Genomic DNA, 23,761 nt, shown 5'->3' on the forward strand with positions numbered 1-23,761 from the left:
TCAGACCGCGAACATTGCAAAGAACACCACTTTTGTAGACGTTGCAAGTTCAATTTATTGAAAACCTTGTTGCAACAACGTACAACAACAACGCTTCATTTACACTCAAGGTTACCAAAGAAGCGTTGATATTATAGAAAAAAAGCCGGATTAAAATTAATTAGAGTAGTGGCTACCTGGAATAACCTTTGGGGCATACATGCGTCCGGATGATTCTGTCACCTCGCCACGTTTTCTCGTTCAACCCTTTAACTTTCTTATTTTCCCTTCTTCTCGTTTCTAATCGTCTTTCAGTGAAAAACGTTTTAATTTGACTCGCAACCTCCCACGAAACGCCAAAAATGAGTTGTACATGAATTTGTCTGCAAAATGTTTTTACCGCCTTTGCAACAACAAAATTAACGAGTTTTTTTTTCAGTGGAAAAACGTTTTGACTCCTAACCTCTCGAAGAACGCCAAAAATGAGGGATATTTGTGTCTGCAAAAATTATTACCGCCTTTGCAAAGACAACAAAATTAACGAGTTCAAGCATGCCTGAATTTTGCTTAGCGCGAAAATGTCTGCGGGCATAAAACGGAAAAGTTTTCCGTTTTATGCCCGCAGACATTTTCGCGCTAAGCTAAGCAAAATTCAGGCATGCTTGCAAAGATGAGTTGTTTGTTCGTTAGCTGTACTGTTGGGACGAAAGATTTAATGACGTCAAAACCATACTGATCTCTTCGTCTTCCTCATCCCACGCTCGCTTTATTAATGTGTACTTTGGAAATATGAGGGGTTTGTCTTTTATACGTGTCCATATCAACTGAGATATTTTTAAGCGTTCAGTGATTGGCCAGCAAGGCAGGTGATACGAGATGTTTTATACTGTAATCTAATCGTGCAGTGAAGTTCGTGGGGGACTATTTGTCGTAGTTTCTAGCAAGCGCCACGTTGATTTGCTGACGTCTCTTTTCCCAACTGTTTAAAGTATGCAGTTTCTCTGCTCACCACAATGTCATTTGTGGCGCACCTTTTGTTTCCTTATAAATCTCGCGGTTTAGAAAGAAATCAGTCCACTTGTAGAAACCCGCATTGCAGCTAAACCCTTTCTGCGTGCAATGTTCTTCATCATTTTGAGATCTTTCATGGGACCGTCCAACGCAGACAACTCTAGTTGACTTCTAAATTTACACGTGTAAAGAGGAAGTCTAACTTGTAGTAGTTGACATCAAGGGGGGGGGGGGGGGGGGGGAAGTGGGTGTTCGAAAATAGAGGGGGTTTAATCCTGTTCAACGCCTACACCAGTTTTTTTTTTCACAGCTATGAAATATCTTTGTATCAAAATAGACTTTTCTCGATCATCTGAACTAAGATAATTAATTTTTGCATGATTTTTTTGTAGCTATTTTAGGCTTCGTTTCCAAAACGTTAGTCTGCGATCTCTCTTTCTCCCTCACTCGACCGCGCAAATTATCAGTAACTCCTCTCCCCCTACCGTCCCGCGAAATATCTTAATTGATTGCACCGGACGTGAATCCATGGGTCGCCAGACGGAATCGAATTTATGCTTTCCACGCGACAGTTGTAACAAAATTGTGCGTCCCGCCAAAATAAACGGCCATGCCGTAACATGACACTATTCATGCAGCTTTTACATGTGAGCTATTAGCTCTCGATTTGTTTACTGTTGAACACTTGCATTTTTAGCCACGCACGCACGCGAGATAAAATGATTATGAAATTGACAAAAAAATGACTTTCACGTGTGGAATTAAAAAAAGCGCATCATTTTTGTTTTTTCGTGGTGATTTTTCTGCTCGCAACGCAACATGACGTTTTTAAGTCCCAGGTTTTAATCTTGTTTTCGTTACTTCTTTGCCCTGCGGACGGATAAAAGGTTACTGAAATACGAGCTCAGGCGGCAAACAAGCCATCAGTGCTGTAACAAGATATCTCAATGGTTAACCGGTAAATTTGTATATGAGCAACGGTCGGATCATTCGTGTAGTACGCAATAAGAGCAAGCGAACAAGGTTTGAGCGTGCTTAGCTGAAGCGAGGTGTAGAGAGTCACTTGAAGCCATTCCACATTGGACATTTTGGAGCGTGCCACAGAAAAGATATTATCTTCTGGAAAAAACGGAACGATACTCTCTACAGTACATTCGAATTCAAGTGCCTTGAGCTCAAGACCCGTCAACTGCCGTTGGGAGAAACATTTAACAAAGTATTGAGGACGTAAGTACTGTACAAGCTTCGTTTTTTCATAATTCTTTAAACTGCAGCAATTCCAAGTTAGCATATTATCAAATGATAATCTTTGCGTTGTTCCTCTGTTATCGTTTGAAATAAAGGTCTGTTAAATCAAATTTATATGCCACTCTACGTTCAAATATAATTCAAAAATCTGTTTACTAAGTGCGTTAAAAAAAGACCTTATTTGAAAATAGATTACAGCCTTACAACATTAACTCACCAAATTTAATATCCCCAATGTTTTTTCTATAGTTCTATTCAACGGCAAATTGTAATATTTTTGTAATGATCCTAATTTATAAAAGGATAATATTTATAAACATTAAGACAGAATCCACCAGAAGTTCGAGTAACCAGTGGACAAAAACCAAGTACGAAGATTATTTACATCGTATTGCAAACTTCTGTACGACTGTTTTAAATATCTTCTCAAAAAAAATGATTTCTAGCAACACCAAACGTCGAAAACGAATGTTGAACTTCGTATGAAACACTTGAAAGTACTGGTGAAATGAAACTGATGATGAAATTTTTCCTGTGTTTGCAAAAGTTCTCTGAACTTTGAAATTCATTTTCTCTCGTTTCCATGAGAAATTGTTTTCGGTGTTATTTCAGGAAATAATTTATGTATTTACCTTTAAGAAAAGTTAAAAATGACTGTAAAATACTTAAAATCATTCTGGTACCAGATTTTTTGTCAAAACCTGAAGTTGCTCGATTTTCTATCGGATTTCGTCTTAATTGATTAAAAAACAATGCCAGATGGACCTGGCGTTAAAAAGCACTAGTTTTTTCAATATTTAACTTCAAGAAAGGCAAGAAAGTTTTGTTTGCCGTCTTTTAATTTCCCAGTTATTTAAATTACTTAAAATCTACCGATTGAGTAGAAATAAGAAAATTTCACGAATCTCGGACAGGATTTTAATCGTGTAAGGGGACACCAACCTGTTGTCATGCCCACACGCAAACTCCGCGCGTCATGGGAGCGAGATTGCAAAGGTCCCCTCGGAAAGGACTTGGCACTGAGGAACATGTGGGTGATGGGGACAAACGAGTTTCCAATGTGACTGTAGCTTAGCAACCGTCGATGAAAGAAGAATCGCCTGTACAGAACAAAAGCGGGATCAAATTTTCCTTGTAAAGAAGGATACAAAGACAGCTGGGTAGGGTCAGGAGAACGTAGCAAACGATCAGAGAATTGTTAATACGTGGCTAAATTCAGTAATGGGAATCCAGATTATGATCATACAAGCCACATTTTCTGGGGGAATTAGGGCCCATGGAAGGGGCGGGGTGAGGTCGATGGGCAGTGTGGTGTACAGTGGAACCCCGTTAATCCGTTCGCCAACGGACCACAAAAATCAGGCCGTATTAATATTAACGGGGAGGCCGTATTAAAGGGGTTCTTTAAATAAGAAAATGATCGACTGAGCTTTTGGTCGGGCCAGAATAAAGTGGCCGTAATAACAAAGTGACCGTATTAACGGGGTGGGCCGTAAGGCGGGATTCCACTGTATTTTTCAGTTAAAATGACAACAATACTGAGAAAATTAAAAACAAAAACCGAGAGAAAAAGGCAGCTCTCATTTTACCATCTATTTCTGTAGCACTCTTATACGTTGTTCTTAACTTAAGTGGCTTATGCGGGTTTTGTTTGGAGAAGTAATATTTTCTGATATGACGAATATGTTCATTTCCAGTTTCTCTTTTTTTTTCCTGGTTTTGTTGTTGTTGTTGTCTTTTGTAACGACTTTGTTTTGTGTTTACCGTGACAAGAAAACATGAAAATTCCTATTGAGTTTTCTGCACGTGTTTTGCGGGTAATACAATTAGGAGTAGAATATTAGCACGCCTTCGTTCGGCAAACTGCGCACATAGCACGTGTCGGTGACCTCACTTCAAGTACAATTCTACATTATTTTTCCTGCTCTTTTCACAGCTTAATTCCAAATCTACAAATGGCAAAGACTTCAAGAATATTTCTACTCACGTCCTTGGTAGCATTGTCTTCATTATCCTGTCTGCTGGCAAACCCTATGCAAGATGCGTTGAAGAGCGTACACTGTGTCCAAAGAGGGTACAAGTTTAAGGTTCGGGTGACGGGATGCCAGGAGCGGGAGGTGACCGTCAATACGTGTCTAGGGACCTGTCTGTCCTTCTCGACGCCAACTGGAAACAACTATAAACAAGTCGAGTCGTGCACGTGTTGTCAGCAGGTTAAAACAAAAACGGTTGCTGTGGGCTTGTGGTGCCAAGATAAGAACGACCCTTCCAAACTTGTCGAGTATTTTCACCAAATCGAGACTGCCACCGAGTGCGCATGTGCCTCATGTTGATGCTGCTGAGCGAAAGTATTGTCCTACGTGTAAACGCGCAAAGACGCTTATAAACTTGACTTAAAATATGATTATTTAATTTCTCTTCTAAGTGAATTTGAGTAAAAAAAAATTAGCCTTTTTTGTCAGCGAAAATTGGTTCTTTTAGTATGTTCTTCCAAGGGCATTCTTTGCTGGTCTCATAACGCCATCTGTTCTTCTGAACAAACCAAGAACTTGCCTGACAAATACTTAGGACAATTTCTAGTGCTAACTTAAAAAGTGGAAAAAGTTGTTAAAACTGCAGAATCAAACACTGATGTACTTATGACGCAGAATGGCTCGAAAGGCCTTCTCTCAGAATTATATATTTCGTAAATGTAGCAGAAAAAAAGATATTTTTTAAAATAAAATATTTTTTCTGTTCATACTGAGTTTTATTTTGTCTATTTAAGTCCCGTCCGCGCTACGCCGGGCCCCGTCCCCATTACATCGGAGAAATTTGAAAACGCAACATTATTTCTCCGGTCAGGACTACCATCCACACTAATCCGTCACGAAAACGGCGCGTTCTGAAAACGCACTTCACGCAGGAAGAATTTGGAAACGCCGGCTTTACGTTTTAGAGTGGAAGGAAAACAATTTGAAAACGGAGCCTAAAACAAGACGGTGGCTAAAACGGCAGCACTAGTTTATACTCGGACTTCAGGAGGAACTGCCCGAGTTTAAAAATGCAAACCGTTTTCTCTTGGGCGCCGTAGAAAATGGGGGACTATGACGAGGCACGGGAACCTCCACCCCGTTCTATCGCTCGTTTTTATTTATTTATTTATTTTTTATGTGGGGGCTTAGAGAAAGTATCTTATCCGTCGCTAGCGAGTTTGTGCCTGGAGCAAAGGAAAAGGGGAATGCCACGTAGTTCCGGTCTCCAATTAGTACCCTCCCCCCTTAATCGTGCAAGCTATAAGCAACCATTTTATTAAAATGAATTTTTACGGTACGCTACAATGAAGGGAAAGAGGGAAAAACCGCGCAAAATTAAATCATAATGAGATTGCGATTCACAATAAAAATCTGTTTTTCCCTTGTAAGATTCTCTACTGGCGAAACATTTCGGTTGTTGTTGATACAGAATAGGACAATTTCGCATAAATTAACTTATTTATAACAACTTGAAACCAATGAAGGCACGTTAACCCTCACGGCGAATTTGGGAAGACAACGTTTCGAGCGTTAACAGTTTCGTCAGAGGAAGTGAATCCATGAATTTCAAACGTTGTCCCGTTGTTGACCATTTAACAATTAGATTATGAGCTCGAGATTTCTATCGCGTGATAGTTGACGAGGGCACAGCCCAAGTCAACTATCACGCATAGAAATCGAGAGCGAATAATCTAATTGTTTTAGTATAAATCTACTAGTCGTTCAATACTTTATCGAAATCCTCCTCACGGACACTTCGAAAACGCCAAGAAGCGGCCGTCATTTTGTTAACATGGGCACACTGCTACCCTACTATCACAGAATAGATAGTGAGTAGCGTAGCCAATCAGAGAACGGCATTCGTGATAGAACGCTAGTAGATTTATACTAATCCGCGATAGCAAGCGCTCTCGCTCGTTTTGATTTTTAGCAAGGAAATGTTCAGGTGAGAGTAGCTCATGTGAGACGTGACTTAGTGAAGCTAATTTAGCTGTCTTTCGTCAACGTACAGTTCAAAACAGTCAGCAAGGCAACACTTTCAATTTTGAGATTTTTATTTTATTACAAAATGACTTAAAAATTTACACAAGATACCATTACTACAGGTCTTGTGTGACACAAAGATTGCGTGACATTAGAACGGTATAATTGTCACCTGACATCCGTTTTGTCGCATCTGTAACTGAATAAATTCTGTTCATCCTATACTAACAATCAACGGCAGGAGGTCGGTCAAAGGCTATCTAAAATATTCTCTGTCTTGGACACTCGATATTTTTTCCTCTTTTCTTTTCTTTTCTTTCACGAGCAGGCGGAACAGGTGCAGCTCACGGCAGCTTCCACTTGTACTAAGGGGGAGATCCCTGAGGTGCAATTTGGCAGATTAAACACCGTCCACGTTTTAACTGATGGCTTGCAGCATTTGCAGAATTTCTTGAAGTAAGGCGGGTGGTCCAGCGGACGAGCGTATGACGCGCATGTGCCAAGACAGGCTTTCACTTGCACATTCCGGGACTCGCAACCTGTTTTGTTGACTACCTGATTCTCCATTTTGGTGTTGCAGAAGACACCAAACTGGCTAAACGGGTTATTGGACTGGCTTGAGTGGATCAGCACAAAGAGCAAGACACAGCAACAAAGTGAAGGCAATCTAGACATGACTAGAACTGAAAACAAAGAAAATAAGTAACTTCGTGACTAAACAATAAATTATTCTTCTGACTATCATACTTATCTTTCAATATTGGTTGTGGGAATTTGATGTTTCGTCGAGACAATATCCCTTATTTGATAATTTTCTGATTCTCATCACCTGTCTCCAGATAGTGTTTGGTCTTTAAGGAGAAGACAGACGTGTTTTTTCTTTTTTTCTTTAATTGCTCAAACAATTACAATTAAATTTACATCACAATTACAAAACAGTTAACGCAGTACGTAAAACAGATGCTGAAAAATCTTAGGCTATTGCGGAATAATTAATCTGCTATTAGGAGTTCTTTTTCTCACAGCAAAAGAAAAAACCGCGTGATCGCAGGCTAATTGAGGAAAATTTGTACCAATGGCCTGGATGAAACTGGAATTAAAGAATTTTAAAAACTATATCACAACAGATAAGTAACTAATTCTGCGGCGTGGAGACAAATTTATCTCAAAATCGAAGAAAAATGTCAAAATAACCAAAAAGGACACCAAAACAAAAGGGCCTGATAAACCAAAATTGCTGCAATTAACTTAATTAATTAAGATGTATTTAGACTATATCGTTTTCGCCCTCGGGCTCCTTGACCATAAACCGATTGAACTAATTACCCGGATTAAGGGATTACATCTTCACATGTGGCTTGAAGTAAATTTGATCAATATTTGACCCGGTATAATCTTTTGGCAAAGTTTCAAGCTCTCTCTATTACACACTTGTGTAAATGTTTTGAAGTTTCCGGTCAGGTGGCAAAGAGTAACAAAAAGCACGAGATTTCTGAGCGCGCTGTTTTGTTCTTTAGTTTTCCATGATTGCTGAGTGAAAATTATCGTTTTAAGGACGAAAGGGATTGAAATATGGTTAGATGAAGCTTTTTAGGCTCAACAAATTCGATCGAACTCTTCACAATCCTTTGAGCTATACAAGTGAAAGCGCTCTTCTAGGGGTCAGATTTTTGAACCACCGGCAATGAAAAAAAAAAAGACTGTTTACTATGCAATCCAGAACGGTTTTATAAAAACCGCCAATATATCAGGCTGTGCTTATGTCTTTCTGTCTTCTCTAAAACGGGAAAGGACGCAAAACTAGGCGAACAAACACGATATTCGAGGGGCAAGCAGTGAAGCCGCATGTCGCGAGTAGCGCGGGCGTCGGAAGAAACGAAATGACGCAAGCGCTCACGGCTTGCTCGCAGCTCGCTCAAATATTATGCTCGTTGTTCGGTTTAATATTGCGTTCCTCTTTACGGACGTTTTTAGCAAAAGAGAGATTTCTCATAGTCTACCAAGGTACTTATCAGAAAGCCATTTTAAATGAGTATCTCGCGTTTACGTCGACTTTCTCACGTATTTATAAGAACGGCGCCTATCGGATAACAAGACACTTCCGCTCGTTGCTAATGACCTTAGTTACGTTTATTTTTTCCGGTGAATCATAAGTCCTATGGTGCTGGTAATTATCAGATGCTTAGTCGACGACAGATTTTGAGCCCAAATTTATGCTCTTTAGCCTGAAAAGGGGTCTTTGTAAACAGAATGAAAGGGTCGTTGAAAAATGTAAATGGGTTATAAATCATGAAAAAATTAAAAGACAAGTTCGTAAAAAAGCTAATTAAAGAAAAAAAAGAACAAGTTTGCCTGTAGTGAAAAAAGCTACAACACCTTAGGGTAAAACTGGTCGTATTTTGAATTTCCATCTCTTGTGAAGGCTTCTCGAAGCACAATTTTACTCTTAAAGAAATCACTTGTCCTTGAAACTTTCAATGATTGTGAGGCGAATAGATATCTGACTTTCACACAGTTACTTATTGTCTTAGCTCTGTTTATTTTCTCCCGTGATTTCAATGCCCAACGGTTCCCGTAATTATTGAATAGCCTCGTGGACGAATGACAGATTTTAGGCCCAAAATTAATGCTCTTTTTAGCTTTAGTTCCCAGTAAAAGGGTCTTTGTATTTAGTATCAAGTGGTCGTTGGAAGATATACAGCAGTTTACAGGGTTAGGGTTAGATGCCCAGGCAGTAGTTTATATATATGAAAAAACCATTTGTGAAGTCCATCAAAATCAAATAGTTTTCAGTTGACCATTCATCAAAAGAAAAAGCCGTTAAAAGAAATTCCTCGAAAAGAACATTTGTTACAAAAAAGATCGTCTGCTTTTGATTATAAAATCGGTCAGAAACAAGGCAGTCTGAATACCCAGAATACAACTAGTATTCCAATTTTTTTTTATCTATGGAGGACAACTTCTGCTTATATAAATTTTGAGGCGAAGAGATCCTTGAGTTTCATCAGTCCTACTGTATAAAACGGAAAAAATTTTATAGCTAACTTAGGTAGCCAGGAAAACGATCACTTCCTATACGGATATTCTTCGTTTTTTCCTGTGGACGTGAATCCTTTGTGGAGGCAGCACAAAAATTTTCCTGCTTTTCTTTTTTCTAACTATGCCTTAAGAAATGTAGTTTGCTTGTGCAGTACCTGTTAAATTGAATTTAAAATTAGTTTCTCGTGCGTATCTGGCTTTTCAATATATTTATAAATATCTTCCTTTTGTGGGACGAAATACCAATTATTATAAGCAGAGCCAAGGTGAGTTTTACGATTGTACGAGCGAAGTAATTCCTTGTTGAATCAGCTTGTCCGCCTCGAGATTCAGTGAAGATAGCATTTTGATTATCTATAAACGTACTTTGAACATTTTCGCGGGCGTTTTAACAAGTACAATCGGCTGTTCCCTATTAAACCCGAGCCCAAGCAAATTTAACGTTTATTCTCTCTCTTGCTAGAATTCAATGCTCTGTTGTACAGCTTCTTCAGTCCAGCAAAAAGGAAATTTGTCAAAGATCAAAGTGCAAGTTTAAGGAGTCTAGAGAACAATTTCGAATATTGCACGTGTCTTCTCGAGAGATAATTGCCCAATGTCGTTCATTTCAAAGAGACTTTGTTACAAGATAGCCTTTCAGAAGACCAATCCGTTTTTACTTTCTAAGATCCTGACTAAACCTGTTTATATCTTCAATACATAAAATAGGACATTTTGGAAGAAACAACTTACCTTTCGATTATCAACTTGTAGTAAGTAGGGGTAACCGTCAGAGCGACTCGGACTTAAAAAAGCTTTCAGTTCGAGCGCTAACCTTTATGGGAACCAAACACCCATGGTTCATTGCGAATGCATTGATTTGATTGGCTCAGCCATAATAAACTCGGGGCAGTATTCGCTGATATCCCCCCCGCCCCCCCCCCCCCCCCACCCACTCCCGACGATGTTTATACCCTTCGTCAACTTCTATTCGCAGTTTGACTCAATCCAAAATTATACTCTATGGTGCAGATACGTATCAGATGCTTAGTCGAATTAAGACAGAATTTTAGACGAGATTCATGCTGCTCAGTATGAAAAGTATGAAAGGGTCGTTGAAAAATGTTTTAAAATTTTAAAATCGGTTTATACATGAAAAACTATTTGTGAAGTCTATAACACTCAAGTAAGTGTCACTTAACTAATCGAAAAGAAAAGGAATTTAAAGAGAAATTCGTAAAAAAGCAAATTGAAGGAAAAAACACGTTTGTCTCTAGTGAAACAAGCGACAGAACCTTGGGGTATAACTGGCCGCATTCTTCAGTAGTCAAGGCTTCTTGAAGCACTAAATTCTCCTGCAGAAATCAGTTGTCCTTGACTGTGAGGCGAAAAGATATCTGACTTTCATACTGTTGTAATTATATTGGTCCTGTTTATTTCTTCCCGTGAATCCAGTGCCCAACGGTTATAGCAACGTCTTCGGCACAGTTTGGACCAACATTTATGCTCTTTTGTTCAAAACAGAGTTTTTTTTTTTAGAATCAACTAGTCGTTGGAAATTATAAATCAGTCAATGTATTCAGAAAACCCATTGTAAAGTCCATAGCTGTCAAATATTTTTCAGTTAACAGAAATTTCTAAAAGAAAACTTTTCTTGAAAAGATTGCTTGTTGTTGATCCTAGAATGATCTAAAATCGGTTGGGAACAAGACAGTGATAATCAGAATTTAACTGGCATTGTACACTTGGAATTTCCATTATTTGTCTTGGAGGACAAATTTGCTCATAGAAATCACCCGCCCTAAGTAGTTGGCGTTTTGAGGCGTAGAGATACTTGAGTTTCATCAATCCTGTTGTTCAAACGGAAGCATTTCTGCAGCTATCTTCGGTAACCATGCAGGAACAGAGTCACTTCCTTGCTATGTACGTTGCTTTTTTCCTGTTAATGTGATTTTGTGGAGACACGCGCGCCCAGGCAAAAAATCTTCCTGTTTGTTTTCTTTTAACGAAAACAAAAAAATGTCAAGAAAGGTCGCTTGCTCGTGCAATACGTACCCTTTAAATTTGAACAGCAAAATTAGTTTGCCGTGCTTATCTGGCTTTTTCTTATATTTATCTTCCTCAGCTTTTGTGCGAAGAAATATTAATAGTGCAAGGTCACGGTCAACTGTTACGAGTGTGCAACCGGAATAAATGTTTGTTTCATCAGCTTGTACGCCCTGAGATTATGAAGATACTATTTTGATGATCTATAAACGTACTCTGAATATTTGCGCGGGCGTGTTGAGCAACTACAAGCGACAGTTCCCTATTAAACCCGAGCGAAAGCAAATTTAAAATTTCTCCTACAACAACAACAATCCTTTGTTTAAACACGATTTGGTTTAAAGCATCAGCAGATTTGCTTGTGGGGTCGTGTATTTAGCTAAAAGTTTAAGAATAACAGAAATATGAACAGTGATAATGATAATCATATACGTATTCATTCACATCGATAAAACTAAAAGTCTGTCACGTTCTTGCTTTGCGTTTGAATCGAGGTCGCATTAAAGTCCAATTGTTTAAGAAAAACGTGTTTTTTATCTTCGGCAAAGAATTGTTTGAAATTATCAGTACAGTACGTTGATGCAGTGATCCAAACTACAGCACCCCGGTAGGTGATCGAGTTTTTCATATATAGTAGGAACAAAATCGAGTAGTTACGCTCTTGTTAAACCTCTAAGGTGATACTTTGTACTCTTGCATGTGACCATGCTCAAAAGCAGTGCCGGAGTCCTTGCACTAATTACGTTAGAGAAAAACGTTATTAGGGTAAGTGTGTAAATATGAAAAATCGATTCCCATCCTGTGATTTGTACGGCACTGAATCTGATGGTGTGCAGACCAAGGGAGTTCAAAGATCTCGAGAATTAAATGCTCTTTTACACAAGTGCGTCATTGAATCACGAAGCGACTTCGAGATTGCGCTTTGGGAAAGCATTCCTTTTTTACTTTCTAAGAACCTGACTAAACGTGTTTATCTGTTCAGTACATGGAATAGAACATTTTAGAAGAAACAACTTACCTTATGATTATCAACTTGAACTAAGTAGGGGAAACCGCCAGAGCGACTTGGACTTTGACAAGCTGCTGTTTCGAGCGTCAGCCTCTTATCGGAACCAAGGCAACCGCGGTGCAATTTGATTGCTTTATTGCGAATCTGTTTATTCGGTGGGTTCATTGCGAGTCCGTTAGTTTGATTGGTTCATTGCAAATCCGTTAATTTGATTGGCTCAGAGTCCGGTCTGATGCCACAGTTTATTATTCGCTGATATTCAGCCCTCCCACTTACCATGACTTGCCGGTATACTATTAGTAAGAGCATTTATATTTGCAATTAAATTCATTCCAAAAATACTTACACACCTACTCACACTAGTTTAATCAAGCCTTGTGTGACGCAAATATTGTGTGTGTGACACTAATTCTCTTATTTGTCGTATTATGAATTAAATAAATTCTGAGTCTAAGGACGTCCCAAACAAATGTCTGCCCCTCACTCTGTCAACTTTTAATTTTTATTCTATCTTATTTTATTTCATTTCATTTCATTTCATCTCATTTTATTTTATTTTATTTTATTTCATTTTATTCTTTTCTTTCACGTGCAAGCAGAGCACTTGCAGTTCACGGCAGATTCCACTTGTACTGAGGGGGAGATCCCTGAGGTGCAATTTGGCAGATTAAACACCTTCCATCTTTTAGCTGATGGCTTACAGCATTTGCAGAATTTCTTGAAGTAAGGCGGGTGGTCCAGCGGATGCGTGTGTGACGCGCATGTGCCGACACAGGCTTTCACTCGGACATACCGGGACTCGCAACCTGTTTTGCTGACTGTTAGACGCCCCGTTTCTGGTTTGCAAAATACACCAAACTGGCTAAACGGGTTACTGGACTGGCTTGAGTGGATCAGGACAAAAAGCAGGACACAGGAACAAAATGAAGACAATCTAGACATGATTGGAACTGAAAACAAAGAAAATTAGTTCCTGACCTAAATAAAAAAATCTCCTTTTGACTATCAAATATTCCTTTCATATTAGTTGTGAGAATTTGAACTATCATCAGGACAATAAATATCCCCTAGTCAGTGGTTCAGTCTTAATTCTCGTCACCTTTGTGCCTGCCAGTATATCAATCTGCAAGGAGGAAAGAGGTTTTGAAAATCTTGCGGCAACTACGGAAAAGACGAATAAGGATCGAACCGATTTGCACCAATAAGGCCTGGATGATAACTTTTTCTGCGACGTGCAGATATAAATAATCGCCATTTCGAAGAAAAACCTCACAGTTGTTACAAATAAAAGACACGTAGAAACCTAATTAATAAACCAAAACCGACGGCAATTAACTAACTTAATTAATATTCAGTTCCATTTAAAATTAAAGTTAGTTTTCTTTGCTTATTTGCCTTTTTTCTTATCTTTATCTTCCTTTTATGGGAAGAAATATGAATTAAAATAGTGAAAGATGATAGTGAATTTTTACGAGTGTGCGAGTGTGTTGAATCAGCTTGTCAGCCCTGTGATTAAAAAAATACCATTTCGATTATCTACAAGCGTACTTTGAACATTTTCGCGGGCGTTTTAAACAACTAATCGACATGCTAGCTTGCTATTAACCAAACCAAAGCGGATTTATGATTCATTCTCGAGAACTGAATCCTCTGTTGCACAAATAGTCCATTAAAGTAAAATTGAACAAAGATCGAAGTGCCTAGAAAACAATTTCGGAATGTTAAACGTCTCTCTTTACCAAATTCTGCGTTGTCTGGAAAACGTGAACCACGACAAATAGTTTTTAAACTGTATATTTTGAATTTTACGCTGTGCTCCATTTTCATTATTTGAGATAGTTTTCACATAGGGAAACAAACTTAATGACTTGAGAGTGTCGCGAGATTCGTAGGTTAAAAATAAATTCATTTTTTTAATCGACGTTGTCCTCGGCGTCGACGTCGTAGTTACTTAAACTTCCTATTTGCCCAGTTATGTTGTTCATTACGAAGTGACTTTGTTACAAGATAGCGCTTCAAAAGTGTTTTGTTCCTAAGATCCTAACTTAACGCGTTTATCTGTTCTATACATGGTAAAGAACATTTTAGGAGAAACAACTTACCTTACGATAATCAACTTGAAGTAAGTAAGGGTAACCGAAAGAGAGACTCGGACTTTAAAAGGTTTCATTTCGAGCACTAGCCTTTTATCGGAACCAAACACCCATGGTTCATTGCGAATCCGTTAATTTGATTGGTTTATTGCTGATCCGTTAACTTGATTGGTTTATCTCAATCTGTTAACTTGATTGGTTCATTGCTGGTCGGTTAATTTGATTGGTTCAGCCATAGTTGACTATTCCCTGATATTCAGCCCTCCCACCCACGATGTCGTTTATACCCTGAGTCAACTTACAGGTAAAACAGCTACGAGCCTTTCAATTTCCAATTTATTTATTCCAGAATTACTTAATTTACATTATCTCAAGGTCTTGCGTGACATAAAGATTGCGTGACACTAGAACGGGATATTCATTCCCTTTGAGGAGATGTCATTTTGTCGTATCATTATTTGAATAAATTCTATTGGAGTCTAAGGACTCACTTTTTATCAACGGCTACTTAACAAGTTTTTTTTTCTTCACGTGCAAGCCGAACACTTGCAGTTCACGGCAGTTTCCACTTGTACTAGAGGGGAGATCCCTGAGGCGCAGTTTGGCAGATTAAACACCTTCCATCTTTTAGCTGATGGCTTACAGCATTCGCAGAATTTCTTGAAGTAAGGCGGGTGGTCCAGCGGATAAGCGTATGACGCGCATGTGCCAAGACAGGCTTTCACTCGGATGTACTTTGAATCGCAACCTGTTTTGCTGGCTCGCTGACTGAATGTCTCCGGTTTGCAGTAGACACCAAACTGGTCAAACGGGTTATTAGACTGGCTTGAGTGCACCAAGGCGAGGAGTAGGACACAGCAACAAACCGAAGAAAATCCAGACATGATTAGAACTGAAAATAATTAATAAAGAAAATCAGGCCGTGACTATGTAAGTTCAAGCCTACACAATAAATTATCCACCTACTGGCTTTCAATGCTAATTGCGAGAATTTGGTGTTGCATCAAGACAATATCTTGAGTTTCGTTATTCTCGTTATTTGTCTGCCTGGCTATTTATCGATTTGTAAACAGAAAACAGATGTTGATAATCTTAATGAAATCTATTATGGAAAGGAGAAAGGAGCAGCCTATTTATGACAGTATAACCCGGATGAAAGAGTTACAGTCGAACCTCCCGTAAGCGACGACCCAAGATGTCAAGCCTGTGTAGTCGCTTACGGAAGATGGTCGCCGGCTTACGAGAGCTTAGACCATACTGGGTCAAAATTTTGCCTCATTAACAGATAGTAACTGCAGAGACTTACCCCATATTTTCATTTAAATGTTTTTATTTATATGAAAAGTCAATTTCGAGAAAAATACGACTTCCCATCGAGAGATTTTCGTCTCTTGAACTATTCAGGAATGCGATGTTACAACACCGTATTATCGAATTTCCGCTATATTATCTGTCAAGTGGTCGCTTACGGGAGGTTAAAAACAAAAGAAAATTTCAAACTTTTAGCTCTGAAAGTGGTCGCGCTCGCTTACAAGAGGTTCCAAATGCAGTGATTTGACTTGAAAATTTTGGTATTTTGGAAAACTGGCCGCTTACGAGAGGTGGTCGCAACCGGAGGTTCGACAGAATACATATTTGTCTCCAAATCGAAGAAACAGAGCAGAAATTATAACCAAAAATGACACGAGAAAAGGTCCTAATAGACAAATCAAAGTGACTGTGAGTCACTGAACTCGGAAAATAAATTATGAATGTGGTATAGGCCACTTAATTGAGTTCGTTTTAGCATCTTACTCATGCTGTCCTTTCCCTGAATTTTGTTTTTAATTTCTAGTCCAAATAGCGAGAAAGTTTTGTAAATGGTAATAATTATGGTTAAGATTTGGCCAGATTAGTTAGACTATATCGATTTCGTCCTCGGGCGTCTTCAGTAAACTTAAACCGATTCATTGAATCTATTCACGCAGATTAAAGGATTGCATACACTTAACATTTCGCATGTGGCTTGAGGTAAATTTGACCAATATTTGATCCAGTACAATATTCTTTTGGCAAAATTTCAAATTGTTTCATTACATTCGTATAACGTTTTGAAGCAGTCGTTGAAATGACCAAGAAATGTGAAACTGATAAAAAAAAAACGGGCGATTTATTTTAATTTCGAGTGCGCGTTTTTAGACTATTGCTTCCCCAAAGTTGTTCGTGATCGTTGAGTTGAAACTTTACTCTGACGATTAATGCATGTCGAGTGTTTCACTTGCCCAAAAGTTTCTTTAGCAACTAATACCTTTGCAAATTTATCGGAATTGAAAGCAAAAGAAAGTTTACAGGCCATTTACCGAAAAGCATTCAACCACTATCGATCATAATTATAATTTCTTTGTATTAAAATAACTGAAATATGCCAAGGGAAAAGCTCAGCCAAACGTTAAAGCATGTTCGTCGAGTTAACGGTCGTCGAGGCTTTTTTAAACTACCTTCTTTGAAAAACATGACACTGTTGATTAAGAAAGCTAAAACCGTTTTACATGCTCAAGGTGTAGCATCAGAAAGCCATTTCAAATGAGTATCTGTTGTTTATGTAGATTTTCTTACGTCCATTTCAGAGTAGCGTTATCGGCTATGAAAACAGTTTTCTTTTTACCAATGGTCTTAGCTCTGTTTATTTTCTCCCGAGAATCCAATGCCCTTTGTTGTGGGTAATTTACTAATTATTAAAAAAAAATCGTCAACGACAGATTTCATATGGGCCCAAAATTTATGATCGGTCTTTGTATTTAGTAACAAAGGGACGTTGGAAAATATAAAGGTTTATACGTATCATGTTAAAAACCTTTTGTAAAGTCAATAACAATCAGATAATTCTCAGTTGGCCATTAATCGAAAAGAAAAAGGAATTAAAAGAGAAATTTCTAAAACAAAAGACCATAATTTTTGTTTTTATTAAGTCTCTGTTGTTGTTCCTAAAATCGTTCGGAAACGGCCTAGTGACTCCAGAATTTAACTGACAATGTACACTTTGAATTTCTAATAAATAATAATGATAATAACGAATATTTATACAGAATAACCCTTCAGGATAAATTAACTTTTACTTCTCTAACGTCTTTGAAGTCCAAAATCCACTTATAAATAGAAATCACCTTTACTTAAAATTTCGAAGCGAAAAGATATTGGAGTTCCTTCCTGTTAGCTTTTTAAAAAACATTTTTAGTAGCCACCCTCTGTAACCAGGAACATTTACTTCCTCTATGTACTTAGATGAAACTCTGACGTGATTTCTTTGTGTAGGCGGCCCTAAAATCTTCCTGTTCTTCCAAAACTGTGACAAATTTAGCTCGTTTGTAGAACACCCTTTTACCTTCCTTAGCTTCCTGCGCTTACCTGACCTTTTCGTTGTCTTTCTCAGCATGAGAAGAAATACGAATAGTAAAAGGTCGCATTAGGCTTTTGCAGGCGCGCGGACGAAGTTAATTTTTTTGTAGCTAAGCTTTGTCTACGCCATTGCAAAGAGGCTGGCATTTTAATTGTATGGCACAATTTCACTGGCATCTAAAGCAATCAAGCGACCATTTAAACCGTAAAGTTAAGTAATCGTCAGCATTAGCTTGAAAGTAAAATTTGCGATATTTTTTGTCCAGAATTGATTGCTTTGCAGTGCAAGGGTTTAGAAGTGTGTCAGTCCAGTGAACCGAATCAAAGGACAAATTGAAAGAGTCTGAAGTGTAATTTCGAATATTGAACGTCTCTTCTCCAGGGATAATTGCCCAATTATTTTGTTATCGTGTTAAAATTTGAATTTCAAATCAACCCAGTGCTTAATGTTTACCGTGACGCAGGACACGAAATTTTACAACACATTTCTGTAATACTTTTGCAAGCAATTTGGCAAGATTTTTGACAATTCAACACCTACAGCGAGAAAGAAATTTCCCTATCGCTTGTACACTAACGTCGTTAGAGAAAGTTTTGGCGGGCATCACACACACAAATAACCGTTGCTAATAACAGGGAAAATCAAATCGCACGGCTTACCTCGCAAGGCTGGTCGATTATGGAGCAAACAAGCACCTCTACGAAGCTAACAAAGCTGGAACAACGCTCAGTTCTGAAAACAGTGTTTACAGGCTCGAGGAGCGATGAAAATACGGAACTTGTGTTGTACTCTAACGAATATATCGCTGACCAAAATACGAAAAGCGCGCTTTGTCATCCGATACTCGTTTGCCCTCACATGTGACCCAGCTTTTGGCATACGATACTTTGGTACTCCCTCGAGACGAAGCTAAAAATAACATTTTTTTTCCCGGTAGATTTTTCGGATTCCGGTCGCAAACATCTATTCTTTTCTTGGGGGCAGTATAATATCAAGCCGACTTGTTTGCTCGAATCAAATGGCTCTACTTATGTTTTAACTGAAAAAGATGAAAAAAAAGAAACGCAGAGTCGAGAGGATTATTTTGTATGGAATGTGGCATACAAACGAAAGGTCCTGGAACCAAATCGGGTCCCTCCCTTCTGCACCTGTCAAGTTATTATATAACTAACAGTGATAATGTTCCGGATAGGGGATACCCGCCTCCATACGGGGGCCGTGCCTCCCGACAGGGAATATCTGGTTTTTAGCCTCGCTGCGCTACGCTGTCCTACACAGGGTCTCAAGCTGTCCTACTGACGTAAATATAGCCTCGATCCGTGGCAAGCGTTATAGGGTAGAGTTGGGCGGCTGATGTCATAATATGGTTTACAGCAGGAGTTCGTGGTTTATTATTTTGTAAATGGCATCATACCAAGTGCATTAATATGAGCAACAGAGCATATATCGAGCTAAGTGCCTGGTACTACGGCTCCGCAAATGATTTCGGAACCACAAATGATCCCCGGGGCCTGTTTCTCGAAAGCCCCGGAAACTTTTAGGGCCGCAAAGCCATTTTCAATTAAACTGCGTCTAAAAACAGAGAGGTGTATACGCCTGAAACTATTTGTATGAAGAGAATCTCTCTCCATATTAAGAACATGTGAATAAAGCAGCTCTGTGATCATCACAAGGTTTGAGATTCTGCTCCGGCACTCTCTGGGAGTTCGAAAATGACACCGATTTAAGTCTTACTTCCTCCTCCTCCACTTTTCCCTACAAAGAAAAAAAAACGATTTTGTTTTTCTCTCCTTTGAATGAGAATTGTCTCAAATCTTTCTCCCTTACTATACTCTCCCCACCACAGCCCCCACTCCCCCTCGCCCTATAGCTGGTTTTCACATGACGTCACTAAAATCCGAACTACAAAACTATTGATCTTCCTGGGATTTTACTTAAATGATGTATAAGAGCAGCTGAAAACTAATATTCGTACAAATTGTCGCTCCGAATGGGTTCTTGGTTTTGTGATGCAATACACTTGAATTTCTAAGCTTTTGCGTGACGCGGCATTTACATGACGGCCTGGAGAGCTGTCATGACGGTTAAAAAAGTGACTTATTTCGGGGAACTTGGCTATCTTAACAGTTCATGTCTTAGAAAAAGTATTGTTTTAATGTTTTAGAGTTCCTCGTGGGATAAATTCACGCGTTTGTAGCAAAACTCAGTGACAGATGTTTCCGTTTGTTTCCGGCCGCCATGTTGGTGCCCATACGGATGGGCACCAGCATGGCGTCTCCATACAAATCTCTATAAATTTGGGTAAAACATTTCTCCGCATATCTCGCATAAGAAAAATTGTTGTGACCAGAATTTTGGCGAGAGTCTTTCCATATTTACTTTCTTTCATTTCCCAGATTCTGGACTTTATCTATTGACCGGTTTTGTTTTTTATTTTGATCCATTTTGAATTGCGTGACACTGAAAACCAGCAATTGCTCTCCAAATGCTTCACAATGTAATGAGAGAGAAGACTGGAAACAAGTGTTTTCATTGTCGGCCATCTTTGATTTATGAACCTCGATGAACCTATCATCAAGGTAAGCACTTATTTTTAAACTACCTATCTGTCGAAAGTCTTTCCATAGCCATCAGCTACCTCTCGACATAAATAACTGATGGATCACTTCAACTCTGTGTTAAAAATGTCATTGTTATTTTGGTTGCCTCAATACGTCAGCGTATTTCAAGTTGCTTGTGCTCTACTCGAAAACCTCGAAGCCCCAACTTAAGCTTAAATGATTGATATGTATCATGCCCACTGATTCCTGATTCTTGATTTTTTTTTTTAATCTATCCTTTTGTAAAAAACAATCTTTTACTATGGATCTTAAAAATTCAAAAATATTACAGTTCATTGTCCGGGGTATCCCTGGGGTATCCCTGGTGAAATTTCCCCAGGTACTTCAAAGATCTTCAGGAGGGCCTTCGTAGGTCTTTATTCAAAAATTTATCCTCAGAGATCCTCAAGGTTCATGCCCAATCCTGCACCACAATTTTTCCATTATCCTGCAAAGGTCCCAGGGATTCTTGCAAAAAAAATCTCAAGGATCGTCGAGGCTCTTGAAAGATTTAGCTTAACACTTCCTTAACAATCTTGAAGGATCTTTGCAATTAAGATTTTTATAGGATTGTTATTTTCTTTTAAGAAAATTACGAATACCACTACAAGTTGGTCAACAACAGTACACCAACAACGTTTATAAAATAACTGAGATACTGCGTGCGCTCTCATTGGTTGATGGGTGTGTTAAGATGAGGGTATGTAAACACAGTTGCAACGTATTTTATATAATTATTTTATAAAAGCAATAGAGCACTTTTTCTGTGTTAAAATAGCCTCATTTAAACACTCGGGAGGTGGGGGGGGGGGGGGGCTGGGAGAATTCTTGAAAGTTAGGCAAACCCTCGACTATGTCTCAGGCTTGCACAACTCTCTTGAATTCTCCCAACCCTCCTCATGTTTAGATGAGGCTATGTAGACACGGAAAAAGTGCTCTACTGCTTAAATATTGCATTATTCACTCTGCGTCTCACTGGTAGACAACCAATTATTCAATTCGTTTGGAAATATTTTATATTTTAGGCAACATTTTTGGGCAAATTGTAATTAATATCTGACAAGCGTTGGACCTGAACGTATTCTGTTGTTGTAAGCCTCTGCAAAGGTCAGTTTGTTTCACTATGCTGTGGATACATGATCTTTGGGCGTAATCTTATGCAGTCTGATCTTTGTCTATTTTGACTGTACAATTGATTTGCAGGTAATGTGACTGATCATGATTACCTGGAAAAAAAGTACTGTAAGATGAACAACAACATAAGATTTCATCCCCAGTGAAATGGAAGATTTGAATAAAGACTACATCACATAAGAGGAAAAAACTTCAGACATACAGCCTTGAGCTCAAGAGCGAAGCCATTAAATATGCTGAAATACATGGCAATCGACCTGCATCACGACTGTTCCGAGTGGATGAAAAAAGGATACGTGAATGGAGGTCTGAAAAGAGTGAAATTGAAACATTGGTTGCAACTTCTAATGGAAAACAAAGAAAGAAATTGACTGGTGGTGGCAGAAAACCACTGAGCACAAAACTCAAAGAACATTTGCTCGAATGGATTAGCAGTAGATATAGTCAAGGGCTTCAAGTGTCGTGCAAGCTCATTAAGAAAAAAGCAGAAATTATCTATCGCGAAATAAAGGGATACAACAATGTACAAGAAGATAATTTCAAAGCTTCAAAAGGTTGGCTGAATCGGTTTGCAGAACGAAATAATTTACCCTTGAGGAAACAGAAGTCCTTTCCTAAAAAAGATCTGGAAGGACTAGTCACAAAACTGGTGTCATGAAATTCTAGTAAGCAAGCTAGTGAGAAAACACAGTTATAATTTATGTGAAATTGCTGCTATGGATGAGATTCCTGTATGGCAGATGGTACTAAACTAAAACCAGTCAGTGTAAAACGCAGACTGCAGACTGCAGACTGCAAACTGAAGACTGCAGACCGGGGGTAAAATGCAGACTGCAGACTTCTTAACTGAATTGCGTTACCACTTCCATCATTGAGAGCTTACCATAAACAGGCTAAGTGGAGCACTAGTCAGGCTAACCTGAGCAATATTCAGGCTAGCCGGAGTTATATTCAGCCTAACCAGAGTGGAGGCTTTCACTAAGATTAGCCTGAATAACACTGTTTACGGTTCACACTCGGTAATGGAAATTACACATTGTATACTCTGGTCAAGGATTCATCAGTTCCTTTAACAAACTGCAGGGTGTTTTACCAGGCCATTTTCATTATGGTTTCAATATTCAGCCTGTCGGGTAGAATTAGGATCGACAGCCACACCCCTTTTATCGCAGACAGACCTGGTAGGAAAATCCCCTTGCACGTCAAGATATTAGTTGATCGTAAAGAGTTGCAGGGGTTTCATTTCCTCATCTAGAGGAAAGTTTTTTTGTTTAAAAAACGTTTTGCCTGCCTTTGAAAACCAGTTGCCATCCTGCTTGAAATGTTTAAAATGAAACCCCTGGAGTTGTGATTTATACTTTCACACAATAGAAAAGCAATCATACCCCTGTAATCATGAGCAGACTTGTGTGGAAAATCCCCTTGTAACTGGAGATATGAGATAATAAGATAGAAATATTAGTCTCTCAAAAAGAGGTGTGACTTAAACACCTTCACACAATAGATAAGCAGTCACACCTGTTTAACAATACACCGGATTGTTCGGTTAATCCCCTTAAAGGTGGAGATATCAACATAGGAATATTGAAAACTAGAAATCTGTTTATGAACTGCATAGTTCTCAAGGTGGCCATTTTTGAGTTTGATTCCTGTTGTTTTAGCATGCGGACATTAAAGTGGTACTATGACGAAAATCCCATCTTTCCTATCTAAGCCATTTTAAAACATAAACAAGTAGTCTGTACAAGAAGAAAAACACTGTTTACTATTTTCAAATACCTCTTCGTTCCAGAGAAATTCAAGTTTGTAAAATATGGAAATTAGCCAAGTGATGACATCATACACTCAACCAAATTTCCATCAAATATAATGAAGAAAGATATCTCAGCCAATTTGTATCAGAAATGTTTGATTCTTTGCAGTAAGATTCTACTAAATGTGCTCCACAATATGAGCTTGACAGTTTTGTTACCATGGCAACATACTGAGTTCCAGACCTCTCCAATATCAATGGCTTTTCTGGCCACCTTTGGCATTCCATTTTGATATTTGCTAATGGTGCCTCATATGCATGATCCAGAAAGCATATGAATATGTTAGGTCAAGTTCATGGCCTTTTTAAATATTTTTTGAGCTGAAAATCACTAAAATATTGAAATCAAGTGGGTGGGAACTGGAAAAGAGTGTGTTGCCATGGGAACAGTATTTTTTACTGCCGTAGGTGTGCTATCTGTAGAACTATTAGCCTA

The 23,761-nt window shown here is 38.6% G+C and overlaps 1 protein-coding gene across 1 annotated transcript in view; it reads right to left on the bottom strand.

Annotated features, from left to right (window-relative positions):
• LOC145469724 (mitogen-activated protein kinase kinase kinase 2-like) overlaps positions 1 to 23,761 on the bottom strand; it is a 147,933-nt gene that overhangs the window by 81,414 nt on the left and 42,758 nt on the right. The window lies entirely within an intron of this gene.

The sequence above is a fragment of the Orbicella franksi genome, chromosome 15 (assembly GCF_964199315.1).
Source record: "Orbicella franksi chromosome 15, jaOrbFran1.1, whole genome shotgun sequence".
Classification (NCBI taxonomy): Eukaryota; Metazoa; Cnidaria; class Anthozoa; order Scleractinia; family Merulinidae; genus Orbicella; species Orbicella franksi.